At 40.7% G+C, this 18,554-nt stretch overlaps 1 protein-coding gene across 5 annotated transcripts in view; it reads left to right on the forward strand.

Annotated features, from left to right (window-relative positions):
* The first annotated feature begins 9,636 nt into the window (after positions 1 to 9,636).
* Positions 9,637 to 18,554, forward strand: part of Zip48C (Zinc/iron regulated transporter-related protein 48C) — a 58,554-nt gene continuing 49,636 nt past the window's right edge. Inside the window, exon 1 of one of the 5 annotated variants that reach the window (XM_053784014.2) lies at positions 9,637 to 9,994. The gene's annotated coding sequence lies outside the window, so the exon portion shown is untranslated. The remainder of the gene's footprint in view (positions 9,995 to 18,554) is intronic. The other 4 variants (XM_053784015.2, XM_053784013.2, XM_053784012.2 and 1 more) reach the window with 4 other exon arrangements.

Consider the following 18,554-nt stretch of genomic DNA (forward strand, 5'->3'; position numbering starts at 1 on the left):
GAGTTGGGAGATTTTCCAGACAGTGGTCAATTTTCTCAAGCTGCTCCTGGAATTGCTGGGAAGTTGCATCTGGAGGCTTGTATACTACCACAATGACAAGGTTTTGGTTTTCGATCTTACCACCAAAACTTCAACTACATCTTTTGAGGTGTTTAGTAGTTCTGTGCAAATGAGCGACTCTGTGACACACAGGCCAACCCTCCCTTGTTGCATGTTTAGTCTGTCGCATCGGAATAGGTTATAACCTGGGATCCATATTTCGGTGTCATGATGATCCTTTATGCGGGTCTCTGAATGATGCAAACATTGCATTGTAGCATTTTCTTTCATGGATTAATGAGTGACACATTTCTGGGTGAAATAAGTTGCAAGAAGGGAAGTTGCACTCTCCTGTTGTCATGTGGGTGCGGCATTTTTTGGGATGGTCAAAGGTACATGTCCCACCTGTATTACCAGATATACCGTTCCTGCAGATACCTAAACCAAATAAGTTTAATTAATGTTGTGGTTGGAGAAGTGGCAGATGCAGGTCCACGTGACGAGATTAAGGTTTTAATCCTAGGAAAAGAAAATAACTACGGCAATAATAAGCTAGATAACGCATATATTAGTCACTGAATGCAGAAATTTAAAGTCTAGACAAGGGTGCACAAGTGTTCGTAATAAAGCTAATAGAATTCCTGGCTTCATATAAACAATTCCTAAGGTACTCTTACGTAATAATAATAATATAATAATAATAATAATATCTTTATTTACTACAAGTGCGTTTACAAGGTATTACCTGGAGAGAGTTTCGGGGGTCAACGCCCCCGCGGCCCGGTCTGTGACCAGGCCTCCTGGTGGATCAGCGCCTGATCAACCAGGCTGTTGCTGCTGGCTGCACGCAAACCAACGTACGAGCCACAGCCCGGCTGATCAGGAACTGACTTTAGGTGCTTGTCCAGTGCCAGCTTGAAGACTGCCAGGGGTCTGTTGGTAATCCCCCTTATGTGTGCTGGGAGGCAGTTGAACAGTCTCGGGCCCCTGACACTTATTGTATGGTCTCTTAACGTGCTAGTGACACCCCTGCTTTTCATTGGGGGGATGGTGCATCGTCTGCCAAGTCTTTTGCTTTCGTAGTGAGTGATTTTCGTGTGCAAGTTCGGTACTAGTCCCTCTAGGATTTTCCAGGTGTATATAATCATGTATCTCTCCCTCCTGCGTTCCAGGGAGTACAGGTTTAGGAACCTCAAGCGCTCCCAATAATTGAGGTGTTTTATCTCCGTTATGCGCGCCGTGAAAGTTCTCTGTACATTTTCCAGGTCGGCAATTTCACCTGCCTTGAAAGGTGCTGTTAGTGTGCAGCAATATTCCAGCCTAGATAGAACAAGTGACCTGAAGAGTGTCATCATGGGCTTGGCCTCCCTAGTTTTGAAGGTTCTCATTATCCATCCTGTCATTTTTTCTAGCAGATGCGATTGATACAATGTTATGGTCCTTGAAGGTGAGATCCTCCGACATGATCACTCCCAGGTCTTTGACGTTGGTGTTTCGCTCTATTTTGTGGCCAGAATTTGTTTTGTACTCTGATGAAGATTTAATTTCCTCATGTTTACCATATCTGAGTAATTGAAATTTCTCATCGTTGAACTTCATATTGTTTTCTGCAGCCCACTGAAAGATTTGGTTGATGTCTGCCTGGAGCTTTGCAGTGTCTGCAATGGAAGACACTGTCATGCAGATTCGGGTGTCATCTGCAAAGGAAGACACGGTGCTGTGGCTGACATCCTTGTCTATGTCGGATATAAGGATGAGGAACAAGATGGGAGCGAGTACTGTGCCTTGTGGAACAGAGCTTTTCACCGTAGCTGCCTCGGACTTTACTCTGTTGACGACTACTCTCTGTGTTCTGTTAGTGAGGAAATTATAGATCCATCGACCGACTTTTCCTGTTATTCCTTTAGCACGCATTTTATGCGCTATTACGCCATGGTCACACTTGTCGAAGGCTTTTGCAAAGTCTGTATATATTACATCTGCATTCTTTTTGTCTTCTAGTGCATTTAGGACCTTGTCGTAGTGGTCCAATAGTTGAGACAGACAGGAGCGACCTGTTCTAAACCCATGTTGCCCTGGGTTGTGTAACTGATGGGTTTCTAGATGCGTGGTGATCTTGCTTCTTAGGACCCTTTCAAAGATTTTTATGATATGGGATGTTAGTGCTATTGGTCTGTAGTTCTTTGCTGTTGCTTTACTGCCCCCTTTGTGGAGTGGGGCTATGTCTGTTGTTTTTAGTAACTGTGGGACGACCCCCGTGTCCATGCTCCCTCTCCATAGGATGGAAAAGGCTCGTGATAGGGGCTTCTTGCAGTTCTTGATGAACACAGAGTTCCATGAGTCTGGCCCTGGGGCAGAGTGCATGGGCATGTCATTTATCGCCTGTTCGAAGTCATTTGGCGTCAGGATAACATCGGATAGGCTTGTGTTAATCAAATTTTGTGGCTCTCTCATAAAAAATTCATTTTGATCTTCGACTCTCAGTCTGGTTAGCGGCTTGCTAAAAACTGAGTCATATTGGGACTTGAGTAGCTCACTCATTTCCTTGCTGTCATCTGTGTAGGACCCATCTTGTTTAAGTAGGGGCCCAATACTGGACGTTGTTCTCGATTTTGATTTGGCATAGGAGAAGAAATACTTTGGGTTTCTTTCGATTTCATTTATGGCTTTTAGTTCTTCCCGCGATTCCTGACTCCTAAAGGATTCTTTTAGCTTAAGTTCGATGCTTGCTATTTCTCTGACCAGTGTCTCCCTACGCATTTCAGATATATTGACCTCTTTTAGCCGCTCTGTTATTCTTTTCCGTCGCCTGTAAAGGGAGCGCCTGTCTCTTTCTGTTTTACGTCTACTCCTCCTTTTTCTTAGAGGAATAAGCCTTGTGCATACATCGAGTGCCACCGAGTTAATCTGTTCTAGGCATAAGTTGGGGTCTGTGTTGCTTAGTATATCTTCCCAGCTTATATCGGTTAGGACTTGGTTTACTTGGTCCCACTTTATGTTTTTGTTATTGAAGTTGAATTTGGTGAATGCTCCCTCGTGACTAATCTCATTATGTCGGTCTGGGGCTCCGCGCATACATGACTGAACCTCAATTATGTTGTGATCTGAGTATATTGTTTTTGATATGGTGACATTTCTTATCAGATCATCATTGTTAGTGAAGATGAGGTCTAGTGTATTCTCCAGTCTAGTAGGCTCTATTATTTGCTGGTTTAAATTGAATTTTGTGCAGAGATTTAAAAGCTCGCGTGAGTGTGAGTTTTCATCAGAGCTGCCTCCTGGTGTTATTACTGCAACAATATTATTTGCTATATTCCTCCATTTTAGGTGCCTTAAGTTGAAATCCCCCAGGAGCAAGATGTTGGGTGCAGGAGCTGGAAGGTTTTCCAGACAGTGGTCAATTTTTAACAGCTGTTCCTGGAATTGCTGGGATGTTGCATCCGGAGGCTTGTAGACTATCACAATGACTAGGTTTTGGTTCTCGACCTTTACTGCTAGGCCTAGCTGACATCAATGACATAATACTATATAGAAAGCCCCTAGTTATGCAGAGCATTTCAGGCAAATTAGGTCCTTGTCCCAGGATGCGACCCACACCAGTCGACTCCAAGGTACCAGGTAATGGGTGTAAAGAAACACGCCTAATGTTTCTACCCGCGTTGTGAATCGAACGCCGACCCTCGCCGTGTGAAGCGAGAACTTCAGCGATCAGGCCTCCATATTACAGAATGGACATAAAAACGTTGGAAAGTATACAGAGAAGGATAAGGTTGGTACCATGTATTAGGCTTGTAGGAAAGGTTTGTAATACATGGTTTGTACTCTGGAAAACCGTAGAATTACTGGGAAACAAGAATGAATAAAAGGGATATAATTAGAGTGTTGAAAATAGCTAACCAACACATGACTCACAATAGATTCAAGCTGGAGAAATTTAAATTTAGAAAGGATATATGTAAGTATTGGTTTGGAAACTGAGTTGTTGATAAGTGAAACAAACTGGCATGTAGTGTCACTGGGGCGAGGACTTTGGGTAGCTCTAAATATGAGTTGGAGACGTACATGAGTGGGTGCGAGTAGACCTGCCTAGCACGTGGCAATAGAGCAATTGCAGAGTTCCTTAATTCTTGTGTAAAATCAAGATCAAGACCCCAATGCAAATAAGTCACTTTGACTCTTTTGGGGTTATCCTAGGTAATCTACACATATGGTGCTATATATGTGTACCTGCACCTGAATAAACTTAACTGTGTCCTAAGTGAGGCACATGAGGGTGACACTACGAAGGTAGATAGATAGATATATTCTAGGTAAGGCCCCAAGAAGGGTGAGTGGGGAAGTGGGGATAGAGGAAGAGTAGGTTGGTTAGAGGAAGGTTTTTTGTATGAGGGAAGGAACCAGGGCTTAACCCAGTAGCTGAGTTGATGGTGATACAGGAGGTCGTGTGCATCTTCGAGACTAGGGGGGGGGGGGCAAAGCGTGTATCGCAGGTACAAGGGCAATACTACTAAGGTAACTGTAAATAACAAAAAAAGGCACAATACCGTGACTGGAACGATACACAAATAACCCGCACATAGAAGAGAGGAGCTTACGACGACGTTTCGGTCCGACTTGGACCATTTACAAAGTCAGGGTAACCTCTGTGATGAATGGTTTGATAAACCGACAAGTTGAAGATTGAGACACTTATGCAGCATATGGGAATCTTTATTCAGGAAACGTTTCGCCACACAGTGGCTTCATCAGTCCAATACAAAGAAGGCGTAAGGAGAGGAGGAGAATGAGGTAATCAGTCCCTCAACCTGGAGTCGATGTGTTCAGTCCATCAATCTTGTAGAATGTACAGCATAGGGCCGTAGACGTGGCTTATATACTGTAGTGAGGTGAGGTGAAGAACCGGAGGCGGGGTCATAGTGGTACCATCCACTAGTCGAAGTAGGTCTTCGTAAATAACAGAAAGGCACAATACCGTGACTGGAACGATACACAAATAACCCGCACATAAAAGACAGAAGCTTACGACGACGTTTCGGTCCGACTTGGACCATTGACAAAGTCACTCTTGACGTTGAGTCCCTCTTCACCAATGTCCCTCTTGATGATGTCCTTGATTTCCTTAGAGAGAAGGCCCATGAAGGGTTTCTTCATCTCCCTATCCCCACTGATGTCTTTCTTGATCTGATCCGCCTCTGTGTGGACTCTAACTCCTTTTCCTTCCAAGGGAAATATTATTCCCAAACCTTCGGTGTCGCTATGGGCTCTCCTCTCTCTCCTGTCCTTGCTAATCTTTACATGGAATACTTCGAGACTGTTCTTCTTCCTACCCTCGATGTGCAACCTTCACTCTGGCTCCGCTATGTGGATGACATCTTTGCTCTGTGGCCTCATGACTCCAGTCTCTTCCAACCTTTTCTTGAAGCTCTTAACAATCTTGCCCCTTCCATCAAGTTTAAAGCTGAATGGGAATCTAATTCCTTACTTCCTTTCCTTGATGTCCATGTCCACCGCTCAGATACAGGTTTTTCCTTTTCCGTTTACCGTAAACCTATGCACAGTGGCATGTACATTCACTACTTTTCCTATCATGCTTCCCCTGTCAAGAGAAGTGTTCTTATCTCCCTCTTTCTCCGTGCCCTCCGCATCTGTGATCCTCAGTTCCTTCCAGCAGAAATTTCCACTCTTTATAATTCGTTCTCCCGTCTTGGCTACCCTTCCCATTTCATAGACTCTGCCCTCTCACGTGCTAAACGCAATTTCTTCTCTCCCAAGCTCTCTACTCATGGGAACTCTTCTATCCTCTGCCTTCCCTACATTTCCGGTCTTTCTAATCTCAACAATTCTCTCCGTCCCTTAGACATCAAGCTTACCTTCCGCCAGACTAACACTCTTCGCACTAATCTCGTTCATACCTCTCCTCCCTCTACAGATGTTCCTGGTGTCTACTCTATTTCTTGCTCCTCCTGTCCTCTTCAATACTTTGGAGAAACTGGTCGATCTCTTTCTGACAGACTTAGGGAGCACAAAAATAGTGTTAGGCTTGCCGACACTAACAATGCTCTTTTCTGTCACGTCAGAGATCATAGCCATCCTATTGACTGGTCTTCTGCTAAAACTGTCTTCCCTACTTCCAACTCGAACAGTCGCCGTTTAGTTGAATCTTCTCTTATACACAACTTTCCTTGTATGAACCTTAGTCCTGGCTTCGTCTCTGTAGATGCCTTCCTCTCCCACTACATTGTAAAATGCTCCAAACTTCAGAACACCCGTGACTTAACCTGAATCCTCATTTTTTTCTTCTTCTTCTTCTTTTACTTCTTCCTCTTCCCCTTTCCTCTCTCCTTTTCTCCTCTGGGTTGTCTTTCTCTCTCCTGTCTCGTGTTTCTGTTCCTTCTTTATTTTATTTCACCACTTCCCCTTTCACGCACCTCGGTGCGCTTGCTCTCCCTCTGTGGGTTTCTAGCTCTCTTGCAGTGCTCCCCTTCCTTTGTATTTGACTGGCTCGTCTTCCTTATTTCCCACTTCTACCACTACCACTACTACTACCTCTTCTTCTTCTACTACAACTACTGATGAAATTAGACACATGTGCGGCGTCTGGTTGTCTTTGTTGTGGACGTTTCGCCATCCAGTGGCTGGCTGGATGGCGAAACGTCTACGGTGGGGATGCCCGGGTGTTGTGCATGTGTCATTTCATCCTGTCGGTATTATATACAATTCTTGTACTACTACTACTACTACTACTACCACTACTACTACCTCCACCTCTTCCTGCCTATATATAGCCGTCCTGCTCCTCCTCTGTTAGTGTGACTTCGTCAATGGTCCAAGTCGGACCGAAACGTCGTCGTAAGCTTCTGTCTTTTATGTGCGGGTTATTTGTGTATAGGTCTTCGTCCAAAGGTTGAACAAGTGTTGAAGAATTCTTTGTAACAAGATCCCATGATGCTGCAGTGTCTGACAGTTGTGATGAATGGTTTGATAAACCGACAAGATACAAAGAATTCTTCAACACTTGTTCAACCTTTGGACGAAGACCTACTTCGACTAGTGGATGGTACCACTATGACCCCGCCTCCGGTTCTTCACCTCACCTCACTACAGTATACAAGCCACGTCTACGGCCCTATGCTGTACATTCTACAAGATTGATGGACTGAACACATCGACTCCAGGTTGAGGGACTGATTACCTCATTCTCCTCCTCTCCTTACGCCTTCTTTGTATTGGACTGATGAAGCCACTGTGTGGCGAAACGTTTCCTGAATAAAGATTCCCATATGCTGCATAAGTGTCTCAATCTTCAGGGTAACCTCTACATGTTCGACAATGTTCGCACATCGTGTTAAAATCAAACCAGCCAGTGGTGTTATAAATGATTCCACTAAACTATTACTTGCTGCCGCTATGAGGACCTGCCTACATCTCAAATTCACAGCGATCCACTCACTCAAGGATTCCTTTATTGTCGTCTGCACCGACGACAATGAAGCAGCTAAACTTATGGACGACACTGCAATGAACACATTACGGGACCGACAATTCATCATATCACCGTCTCCCTCCTTGCTGGCGAAACGTTCAGTTTTTGTTAAACAATTGGATAAGATAATCACATCTATTCCAACGGATGAACTGAAGACCTCTATCGAAGACCAAAATACCTGGGCCTCTGTAGACACCATCACACGAATTCCCAATGCCTCATCTATGATCAAAATCACCTTTTCAAACATAGATATGGCTACCCAAGCACTCGCTAATGGACTAGCTATATCATATTACCACATACATCCACGCCACGTTGAACCTGAACGTTTTGCCCATGTCTCTCCCTGTTGGAACTGTTACTCTTATCAACATTCAACAAAGGACTGTCCCATTAAAGACAAAAAGTTCTGTTCTACCTGTGGAAAAGAAGGTCATAACTTCAAAGCCTGCACCACCACCACCAATGCCACTCCAACATGACTTAACTGCAAGGGTACTCATCATACCCTTGCAGCTAAATGCCCACTACGAAAAGAAGTATTGTCGAAAAAAGTTAAAGAAGAAACCAAGAAGAATAGTCCCAAATCGCCGACATATATCGCCATTTCAAAACTCCAGTCGGACACCACCAGAATTCTACAAGCCACACAGCAGTCATCTCTATCCAGCAATTCCCTTTCTGCACTCCCTGACGCTGCTCCCTCTAAGTCTAAAGTGTTGTACTGCATGATGTATGCACACCTTGCAAATGCAGCAAACCCAGGCACATTCAACACTACAATTAACGAACTATTCCGTCTTAACAACATGCCGTCATTCAACTTTCCTGACTCGCCAACATCACAGGACTTCCTCAAGATTATCCCAAACATCGCTAACTTCACATCAACTTCAGGCCCAAATCCTAACTCTTCCCCAAAAAACACTCCTGAACCACGCCCAGTGACCACTGCCACCTCTCAACAACCACCAACAACCAGCCAGACCGCAAATACTCTAGACTCCCAGCCTCCTCTTGACACAATCACTGTAGAAACAATTGAACAAGAATTTCCTGACGAATCCCCCGACGAAGCAGATAGCGACGACTCCAGCACACCCTCTTGGGAAAACCTTACTTTCTACACCTCTCCCTCGAACGCTGACACCATGACCTGCTCTGAACTCTACAAAGGCCTCGGTGATGGAACAGTCAAGTATGCCTGCGAATCACCTCTTCACTTCACACTCACGCAAGTTCTTGAGTTCATCAAGCCTCTTCGTTTCACTTTTTCCAACAAGACAACGCTATACCACCTCTCCAGGAGCAGCTTCAAGAAGTTTGCAAATGGCTCCACTGCAAACCTGCCTCCTCAACTACTAAAATAACCTCCCACATGTCTGCTGCCCTCTCCTGCGACCTGGAAACTTCCAGCTCTCGAGACTCAAAGACCTCACCTACCACGAGACTGGTAGGTAAGACACATAGGCAACAGATAGGCGACTTTGTTCCGGGGCGTTTCGCCTACACAGTGGGCTTCTTCAGTACAGAGGGTGGCCCGGTGGCCTGGTGGCTAAAGCTCCCGCTTCACACACGGAGGGCCCGGGTTCGATTCCCGGCGGGTGAAAACATTCGACACGTTTCCTTACACCTGTTGTCCTGTTCACCTAGCAGCAAAATAGGTACCTGGGTGTTAGTCGACTGGTGTGGGTCGCATCCTGGGGGACAAGATTAAGGACCCCAATGGAAATAAGTTAGACAGTCCTCGATGACGCACTGACTTTCTTGGGTTATCCTGGGTGGCTAACCCTCCGGGGTTAAAAATCCGAACGAAATCTTATCTTATCTCTTAGGAGCAGTGTAGATGTGGGGACGGTGTGATCGGTCCATCGCCCTTGAAGTCGTAGAATTTGAGGTTGTCAGTCCCTCAGCCTGGAGAAGTTCAGTTCCATACACAGCTCTCTCTCTTCCCGTTTTTTCTCCAAGTCTGTCCCACGATCGCCTTAGCTGCTGGGTTAAGCCCTAGCTCTATTTCTAAGACTAAGAACACTCCTCTCCAGCGCTATTCTTCGTCTGTCCCGTCTTCCCCGCTCATCCCATTGGGATCTTACCTGCACTTGCTTGCTTGCTTTTTTACTTCTTGTTAGTGTGACTTTGTAAATGGTCCGAGTCGGACCGAAACGTCGTCGTAAGCTCCTCTCTTCTACGTGCGGGTTATTTGTGTAAGGTAACTGTACTGGGTTCAGTGGTAGCCAGTGAGACGAGGCTCCAGGAGAGATGGTCGCTGGTGGACACTGACGCTGTAATGGGTCTTAGGTTGGTCCCAGCAAAATACTCAAAGTGGCAGGACTGTTTAGTATTAGCGGCAGCTGGACTCTATTGCTGTAAGGTTCAAAGTCGCTTGATACATAGCAGGTGTTTGCATGAAAAATTACCCATAGAGCGTAAAGCCTCGCTGCTGACAGTCTCACACCGTACATGCAGGTGAGATGTACTGTCCTGGCTACTCTTATTTACGTATTTGTTTGCCACTTTTACAATATTCTGGGGCATTTATTTCCTCAATAGAGGCTCCTTGATGTTCTTGATAAGGAGGGGCTCTTGGTTCAAGGAATTGGATATGCCGCCCTCTTCCTGGAATGGAAATCAGTCATTCTGTCTTGAATTTTGGGTCCTAGGTTCTCTACACATATACTGCTGTGTATGATAATCTATATAACTATTTGTGTATACGTTAATAAACTTAAATTTCCCCATCCACTGTATGACTCCCTATGGGTTTAGCGCTTTCTCCTAAATCGATAATTGAGGTAATACGTACATACAAAAAAATATATATAAACTTCGATAATTGCAAGTTATAATTGGAATATGCTGCTCCACGGAAATCATATTATCTTCACAACGGAATAAACATATTTCTTAGAAGTTGTTAGCGATTTTTTTTTTTTTTGTCACGAGCGGCACTGGTGGCGAAGTAAGGTTAAGTTGCTTTAAGTTAATGTTGGTTGGTTTCGTTACATTTACTTAAGTTTTCAACAATTTATGCAGCATTACCATCTCTAGTAAAACCCATACAGTAATATACAATTTAAACTATTTTATTGCCAGAATCAGCCTGGGGGTCCTCATAGTATAGTATAGGTCATATCTGTTGCTTATTTAAGTTAAAACACTTGTGTGTTAACATCCACAGGTGATATTTATTTTTGTCACTGTTATAATTTCTTATTTTACTGATTTGGTTGATTTTTATTTAATATTTTAAGGTTCCTTGGTATATTTTAGGGTGACTAGCATTACTGAATCTTAAAAAAGTAAGTAAAAATCCTCAGGCATGTTATTAGCTTTCTTTGTGTTTAGCAATATTTTATTAAATGTAAATCATACATTGTATACTATGCAAAGAAATAAAAATTTGAATTATGCAAAAACACACTGATTAATATTGTCTTCCAATTAACATACATAGTAAAAAGCACAAACACAACTAATGTTATATAAATTGCAATCCTTGTGGTATAAACACAGTTATGGTACTCAGATACAAATAATCTTAGGCTCATTTCATGTTCAACAAGTTTCTGTACCCTGATATCTCTCACACCGAATTACAGAAAATATCTACCTGGATGAGGACTAACAAACTTAAACTAAACATTGACAAAACCTACTTCATTCAGTTTGGTAGCAGAGCTACAGATGTACCTCTTAACATAACGATAAACGGATCACCTATCACACAGCTAACAGAGGGAAAATTCTTAGGAATCCACCTCGATAATAGACTCAAATTTCATACACATATACAACAAATTTCTAAGAAAATTTCCAAGACTGTAGGCATACTATCAAAGATACGGTACTAAGTTCCACAGTCAGCCCTCCTGGCCCTTTATCACTCTCTTATTTACCCCTATCTCACCTATGGAATTTGTGCATGGGGCTCAACAACAACTAACCATCTCAGACCACTAATTACCCAACAAAAGGCTGCAGTTAGAATGATAACAAATTCTCACTACAGGCAGCACACTCCACCAATATTCAAAACACTCAACCTACTCACCATACAAAACATCCATACTTATTACTGCACCTATTACATACATAGAACACTTAACTCTGATATTAACCCTCCCCTCAAACATCTCCTTGCCAACCTCAACAGAACACATGACCATAACACAAGGCACAGATCACTCTTTGATGTTCCTCGTGTCCATCTCACGCTATGCAAAAACTCAATGCACATAAAAGGCCCTAAAATCTGGAATTCATTACCTGTAAATATAAAAGAAACACTACCTGTTTATAAATTCAAGTCTCTTCTCAAAGTTCACTTACTCACTCAAAACCAAATAAATACTGAATAACTGAGCCATATAAATTGTATATCCTAAATGTTACTCACAATTATATCACACAAATGTTAAACCTAACTTTATTTTTTTTTTAAATACACTACCTGAATGAACAGCAATGCATGCAACCACATGACCTGTCTTTGTAATACTCATTTGTATTTTATAGTTATCTGTTTACAATAATGTCTTATCACTGATTTCATCATTGCTTAGTTAATCTTAAGTTAATTTTAAGCCAGCCCGTAATGCTATGCATATAAGTGGCTTTGGCATGCTGCTCTTACCTGTATTTTTTTGTACCTCCTGTATGTATGCTAAAATTTATAAATAAATAAATAAATAAATAAATGGCACTTAACTCTTAAAAAAATCCACCAGTATGAGCTTCAGTTAGTCAATTATTCCAAGTCTTGTAAGAATTTTCAATAGAATTTATTACTGCATAAGATTTTTGTTAAGTTTCAGAGAGGTGCATAGACCAAATAAGTGATAATGAATATGATGAATTAGTAGCTGGCCTTGTAGGCAACACTTTCACCTCATACACTGAGCGCCTGTGGGTCAATCTCTGGCAAGTGTGGAAACATTGGGCATGTTTCCTTACACCTGTTGTCCTGGTCATCTAGTAAGCAAATAGGTATCTGGGTATTACGTACTTGACTGGTGTGAGTCACATCCTGGGGGACAGCATTTAAGGACCCCAGTGGAAATAAGACAAGACAGTCCTCTATGATGTACTGACTTTGTTGGGTTATCCTGGGTGGCTAATCCTATGGGGTTAAAAATTCAAACAAAATCTTATATCTTAACTTTATAATGCATGCCTAGATCAGTGTGAGGCCACAGAGCCAGTGTTGTTACTAGATGAAATAACACTATATGTATATTTGCACTGTACTACTAAGGGACAGAGGAAGAACAGTAAATACACCATACGTGAATTTTGTAAGGAGTGGGTGTTCAACGAATGTATGTTTAGTTATGTTAACAGTGCTAAATATCAGTTTGTCTGTAACAAATGCACTTGAACTCCATTACCCTTTAGTAGTTCTGACCTTTATTAATCGAACTTTTTTACTACAAATGAACCCTTTCAAGAAAGCAGGCCTTCATTTTATTTATCTCAATGCTAGGTCAGTTTTACCCACAGTGCCAGAGATTAGAATTCTAGCCAACATACTTATACTTATTACTGTAACATTTATGTACCTAATGCAGTGGACCCCCGCCTTACGATATTAATCCGTTCCTGAGAGCTCATCGTAAGCCAAAATTATCGTTAGCCGAATTAATTTTCCCCATAAGAAATACGTAATGGAAATCAAATTAATCCGTTCTTGACACCCCAAAGTATGACAAAAAAAAAATTTTACCACATGAAATATTAATTTTAATACACAGAAACTGAAGAAGACATGCACAATTACTACTCAACTAAGAATAGAATACATGACATTTTCCTTTACTGAAGATCTGGTGATGATCAATGGGATGAGAGGAGGAGAGAATGTGGAAGTTATTGTTTAGAAGGGGAATCCCCTTCCATTAGGACTTAAGGTGGCAAGTCCTTTTCTGGGGTTACTTCCCTTCTTCTTTTAATGCCACTAGGACCAGCTTGAGTCACTGGACCTCTGTTGCACAACAAATCTGTCCATAGAGCTCTGTACAGGTTGCCAACATGGCTTGCAGTGGCTGTGTCAGGGTGATTTTCATCCGTAAAGGTTTGCAGTTCAACCTACTTTGCACACATTTCCTTAACCCTTAAATGGTACAAACGTATATATACGTTTTTTCAACATCTGAAAGTATGTAAAAAAATGTACAGGTCTCCCTCAACATTCGCGAGGGTTAGGGGATCAAGAGCCTTGCGAATGTTGAAAAACCGTGAATGTTTGGTGCCCCAATATATTGTAGGGAAATATATTACAATACTGCTTCCTTAACTTGTTGAACCATGAATAATCATAAAATACATGAAAACGTCGTAAATTGTACTAAATATATACATGTTATGCTTTAATAACGTATGCTATTTAATAACATGTATGTTAATAACATGTATGTTATTAAATACCACAGACTCCACCACTGCCTCCACCAGTGCCTCCACCACTGCGAGTCCCTACTACCCTCCCTCCGACCCCCACAACTGGCAGCCAGCCCTCCCACCACTCAGTGTGGTGAGTGTTTTGTTTGTTCATTATTTGCTATTAAACTACAGAACAAATAATGTAAACCCATTCATGACTGCATATTGGAATGGCTATTAGGAAAGGTATTAGACGGTGACATCATGTGTTTACTCTTGAACACAGCAAAGAATCAAGCATTTCTGCTATTGCTAATAATACAATAGTAGTAGTAATAATAATAATAATAATAATAAATACGATATAATTGAAGAAGGAAATTGTACAAAAATACGAGGGAGTGGTTGACACATCGTCAGTGTGACTTTGTTTATGCTGGAGTGAACATTCCCCTCATGGAAGGTTCCTTGATGTTGGTGAGGGGCTCTTGATTTAGGGAATTGGATCTGTGCTCCAGTTCCCCGAATTAAGCCTGAATGCCTTCCACATCCCATCCCCCCCCAGGCGCTGTATAATCCTCCGGGTTTAGCACTTCCCCCTTGATTATAATAATAATAATAATGGAGTGAACATTAGTCTCCCTGCTCTTCCAAACATTTCACAATAATTCAGCGGTTGAGGCAGTGGTATTTAATAACATATATGTTATAAATAATAATAGTACATGTTATTATTAATAACATGTATTATTATTAACATGTATGTATTTAATAACATATATGTTATAAATAATAATAGTACATATTATTAATAACATGTATTATTATTAACATGTATGTTATTAAATACCATTGCCTCAATCACTGCCTCTACCACTCCAGTCACACTCAATCTACAAGCACCAAACACAATGAATTATTGTGAAATGTTTGGAAGAGCAGGGAGACTAATGTTCACTCCAGCATAAACAAAGTCACACTGATGCTGTGTCAACCACTCCCTCGTATTTTTGTACAATTTCCTTCTTCATTTATATATTTATTATTATTATTATTATTATTATTATTATTATTATTATTATTACTATTGTTATTATTAGATGTAGCAGAAATGTTTAATTCTTTGCAGTGTTCAAGAGTAAACACATGATGTCACCGTCTAATACCTGTCCGAATAGCCATTCCAATATGCAGTCATGAATGGGTTTACATTATTTATACTGTAGTTTAATAGCAAATAATGAACAAACAAAACACTCACCACACTGAGTGGTGGGAGGGCTGGCTGCCAGTTGCGGGGGTCAGAGGGAGGGTAGTAGGGACTCGCAGGTGGCGGGAAACTTAAGTATGATTTGGCGGCTGGGAATTTGGTGGCTGGGAATTTGGCAGTTGGGAATTCGCGAATGTGTGAAGCCCGTGAAAGTTGAAAACGTGAATGTTGAGGGAGACCTGTAGATCTTTTTTGTTTTACATTTGAAAATGTGTAAAAAAAACTTTTATCTACATTTTTTTTGTTACATTTGAAAATATGTTAAAAAAAAAGTAGATCTACTTTTGTAGCACTACGAATTTGAACGTCGATTTGTTTGGACCGTTTAAAGGTTAATCTATTTTTTCAATTCCATACTAATTCTCACCCTTTTTACCACAAGGATGGCACTAGAAGCTTTCTTGGGGTCCATGGTGACTTAATTTGCAGTTATAAGCACTAAAAACACTGGGATAGTGTGAAATGTATCGAATGTATGCCTAGATGCGACCACACTGGCTGGCTTGTTAACACTGGCGCTGAGGCCACGTGGGACGCTTCCCGGACGAATCACGTAAGGCGAGTTTTTATCGTTAGGCGAGGCAAAATTTTTGCATTCAAATGCTTTGTTTGGCGGATTTAACATAACGTGATGCGTTCGTAAGGCAGGGGTTCACTGTATTGTGATCTGATCCTCTCTCTAATGTTGATGTAAATAACTCAGTTTATCTTATTCCTAGTATATCTCATTTTATTGTAACTGATTTTCACACAGTTGAGTTACTTACCCGTTTTAACTTTAAGGTTTAAATAATAAGATATTACAAGGACCCCAATGGAAATAAGTCACTTTAACTTCTTTTGGGTTATCCTAGGTAATCTACACATTCGCTGCTATGTATGATAATTTATGTAACCGTATTTATGTGTACTTGTACCTGAATAAACTTAATGAACTTAAGAAAGGTAACTTGGCACTTCCCAAGGCAATGTTTATAGTCCTACACTGTTTAACCCTTTCAGGGTTTCGGACGTACTAGTACGCCTAAATTCTAGCGCCCTCAAATCTAGTGAGAGAACGCTGGTAGGCCTGCATATGAAAGAATGGGTCTATGTGGTCAGTGTGCACAGTATAAAACAAATCCTGCAGCACACAGTGCGTAATGAAAAGAAAAAAAACTTTGGCCGTGTTTTTGGATTAAAACAGCAACTTAGCACTGTATTTTCATATGGTATATATTGTTGTATTCTAGTTTTCATGGTCTCATTTTATAGAATGGAAGACATTACAGAAATTGAGATGATTTTGACTGGTTTTACAATGAAAAGTACCTTGAAATTGAGCTCAGAGTAGCAGAAATGTTCGATTTTTACCAAAGTTCAAAAGTAAACAAATCATGCTAAGCGTTCATTACACGTCAACTGGTGAGTCTAATATTCTTTCACAAGTGCTCCGATATTATTTATACCATTTCTACACTAATGCAGTAGTCTGCATAACAGTAAATCTTCTATTTTTTGTGAAAATAAAATATTCAAAGTGGAAAGCAAAAGAATGTAAGAGGGGCATGGGGACGTGACTAATGAACAGAGGAAGTGTTATTTTAGTGCCAGGAGTGTCTTTCTTGTTTATTCTGGACCCTATTTGGAAATTGGCATCTTTTGAAATTTGTGTGAAATTGGTAAAATTGCTAAATTCTGACCACTGTATTGGATAGTTGAAATTGGTAAATGGGTGGTTTCTTGTACTCATTCGATAGAAAAAATGGAGTTCTAGCAAAATAGTTATGATTTTTCTTGACTAGTACACTGGAATTGACCGAAAATAGGGATCAAAATGGGCGAAGTTGCTGATGCTTAAACATCGTCGAGACTGCTAACTTCACGAGAGCATAATTCCGTAAGTTTTCCATCAAATTTCATACTTTTGGCGTCATTATGATCGGGAAAAGATTCTCTATCTTTTCATAAGAATTTTTTTTTTTTTTTTTTTTTTTTTTGAAATTTGGGCAACCCTGAGAACAAGTCTGGGAGAGGGCCTGGGGACCCTGAAAGGGTTAATGTATTAACCCTTTGACTGTTTTGGTTGTATATATACATCTTACGAGCCACCGTTTTTGACGTATATATACTACTCATAAATCCTAGTGGCTTCAAATCATGCAGGAGAAAGCTGGTAGGCCCATATGTGAGAGAATGGGTCTGTGTGGTCAGTGTGCACCATATAAAAAAAATCCTGCAGCACGCAGTGCATAGTGAGAAAAAAAAATCCGACCGTGTTTTTTTTTTTTTTTTTAATTAAAATGTCGATTTTGTGGTCTATTTTCGTATAGTATTTATGGTTGTATTCTCGTTTTCTTGATCTCATTTGATAGAATGGAAAACATATTATAGAAATAGAGGTGATTTTGATTGGTTTTATTATGAAAAGAACCTTGAAATGGAGCTCAAAGTAGGGGAAATGTTTGATTTTTGCCAATGTTCAAAAGTAAACAAATGATGTCATTTTCCAATAAATGTCCAAGTAGCCATTCTAATATGCAGTCATGAATGGGTTGACATTATTTATACAATTATTACAATATTCCAGCAGTCTGCATAACAGTAAATCTTCTATTTTTTGTTTGAATAAAAATTCAAAATGGAAATCAAGAGTAATATCAGAGGGGCCTGGAGACGTGACTGATGAACATAGAAAATGTTATTTTAGAGCCAGGAATGTCTGCATTGTTCATTCTGGACCCTATTTTGAAATTGTCATATTTTTTATTTTTCGTGAAATTGGCCAAATTGCAAATTTCTGACCACGTTATTGGGTAGTTAAAATCGGTAAAGAGGCAGTTTCTTATACTCAATCGATAGAAAAAATGGAGTTCTAAAGAAATAGCTATGAATTTGGTTGACTGGAGCAATGGAATTAGCCGAAAATAGGACTCAAAGTGGGCGAAATCGCCGATTCATAAATATCGCCAAGGTTGCTAGCTTTGTGAGAGCGTAATTCCGTCAGTTTTCCATCAAATTTCATTCTTTTGGTGTCAATACAATCGGGAAAAGATTCTCTATCAAATCATTGATTTTTTTTTTTTTTTTAAATTTTGTGACACCAGTTGACACCTCAGGATTTGGGGTTGCTACAGTCAAGGGGTTAACCAGTGCCCTTCTTAAATTTTTACCAGTAATATCACAATTAGATATGCTGATGATATTCTTGTGCATACTAAAATGCATTGTGAAAATACAAACCACTCTAAATCATATACAGATAGCATGTGATAATCTTGGACTTAAAATTTCTGCAGAAAAGACCAAAGTGTTTATCAGACACATTGGTAACTGTAAAAGTGAACCATCAAAATGAAAGGTTAATGGGAGCCCTACTAATAGCTGTGAATAAAATTA

This window comes from Cherax quadricarinatus, chromosome 33 (genome assembly GCF_038502225.1).
Source record: "Cherax quadricarinatus isolate ZL_2023a chromosome 33, ASM3850222v1, whole genome shotgun sequence".
Classification (NCBI taxonomy): Eukaryota; Metazoa; Arthropoda; class Malacostraca; order Decapoda; family Parastacidae; genus Cherax; species Cherax quadricarinatus.